The 1,926-nt window shown below is 40.3% G+C and overlaps 1 pseudogene; it reads left to right on the top strand.

Annotated features, from left to right (window-relative positions):
• Window positions 1–920: 920 nt before the first annotated feature.
• On the top strand, window positions 921–1,432 carry LOC106504636 (large ribosomal subunit protein eL33 pseudogene; annotated as a pseudogene).
• The last annotated feature ends 494 nt before the right edge of the window (window positions 1,433–1,926 follow it).

The following is a 1,926-nucleotide window of genomic DNA, read 5'->3' as shown; positions in this document are numbered from 1 at the left end:
TTCTAATAGTACGACCAACCAGACATTCCAAACTTTCAGCTAAGATCAACCTGAAAATATCAATTACATAAGAAAAAAAAACCACATTAAAAGCAACCCTAAGGTGGCAAAATATAAATAATTTTCAGAATGAATGAATACACATGGGTAATCTATTCTAGCTCCTGGTAAACTTGGGTTAAGGGGTGGGAGCCACAACAGGACACTGAAGGCAAGAGATAAAGAAGAGGCCCCACCCAAGGAGGGGAATCTTACAGGAGACCTTTGCACAGCAAACAATTGCATCAAAAGTCTAAAGAGACTTCTAGGAAAGTTGCCTTTTTTTTTTTTTTTTTTTTTGTCTTTTTTTTTTGCTATTTCTTTGGGCCACTCCCGCGGCATATGGAGGTTCCCAGGCTAGGGGTCGAATCGGAGCTGTAGCCACTGGCCTACGCCAGAGCCACAGCAACTCGGGATCCGAGCTGCGTCTGCAACCTACACCACAGCTCACAGCAATGCCGGATCCTTAACCCACTGAGCAAGGGCAGGGACCAAACCCGCAACCTCATGGTTCCTAGTCAGATTCGTTAACTACTGCGCCACGACGGGAACTCCGCCTTTTTTTTTTTTAATCTTGGTGCCAGATGGAAGAAAAATCTCCCCTAGTAATTCATAACCACAAGCCAGTATTTATAACATTTGTGCCCCAAATTTATAATTCCTCTGGGGAAAAAAAAACAAAACAAAAAAACCTAGAGCTAAGAATTGAATGTAGGAGTTCCCTGGTGGCTCAGCAGGTTAAGGACCTTGCATTGTCACTGCTAAGGCTCTGGTTATTGCTGCAGTATGGGTTCTTCTCTGTTCTGAGAACTTGCACATGCTGTGGGTGTGGCCAAAAAATAATATAACTGGAAAAAAAAAAAAAGTTTAAAGTGGTTCCAGAGCCATCTTGGAGCCTGTGGAGGCCTGCTGGGAACAGGACATCTAAAACAACAAATATGTTGGGGAGGTTGTGGTCCAAGGCCATTTTTGATGGTTATAAGTGGGATCTCCAGAACCAGAGGGAGCACATAGCTCTTCTTAAAATTGAAGGTGTTTATGCTTGAGATAAAGCTGAATTTTATCTAGGAAAGAGATGTGCTTTCTTACAAAGCAAAGAATAACACAGTGACTCCTGGTGGAAAATCTAATAAAACCAGAATGATCTGGGGAAAGGTACCTTGTGTTCATGGCAACAGAGGCATGGTTCGTGCCAAGTTCCAAAGCAACCTTCCTGCTAAGGCCATTGGACACAGAATCAGTGTGATGCTGTACCCTTCAAGGATTTAAACTTATTGAAAAGTAAATAAATAAAAGTGGATTTATTCTCTTGTATTTTTGTTAAAAATAAATAAATAAAGTGCTCCCAGTTTGGTAGTGGCCCAAGGCACATGACAGAAGCACGTTTAAGTTCTTTCACCTCAACACTTTAAGTATGCATGTTCAAATTTCTAAAGTTTAATGGGAAAAAAAGTACCAGGTATTTATCATTCTAAAATGGTAGAGGGGAAAAATGGGTAGGGAAAAAAAAAGGGAGGAAAATACAAACACAAAAGACAAGCAAGAAAGGAGGGGAAAAGAAACAAAGTTGGGACAAATAGCACAAAATAAGACACTAGAAATAAACCCATATATAACAACAGTGACAGTAATTATAAAAGGACTAAACTCTTCAGTTGAAATCTTTGGCTACCCCTTAGCAGGTGGAGTTCCCAGGCCAGGGATCAGATCCAAGCTGTAGTTTGCCACAGCTTCGGTAATGCTGGATCCTTGACGCACTGTGTGGGGCTGGGGATCAAACCTGTGTCTCAGTGATCCTGTTATGCCACAGTGGAAACTCCTCAAACTATATATATATATATATATGTATATATATATATATATATATTTTTTTTTTTTTTTTGTCTT

This window comes from Sus scrofa, chromosome 8, assembly GCF_054392235.1.
Source record: "Sus scrofa isolate SSC_HxYL_T2T_F1_AM1 chromosome 8, Sscrofa_HxYL_maternal_Yorkshire_Landrace_v2.0, whole genome shotgun sequence".
Lineage (NCBI taxonomy): Eukaryota > Metazoa > Chordata > Mammalia > Artiodactyla > Suidae > Sus > Sus scrofa.
Note: the sequence above shows the minus strand (reverse complement) of the source record. Positions and strands in the feature narration are given on the sequence as shown.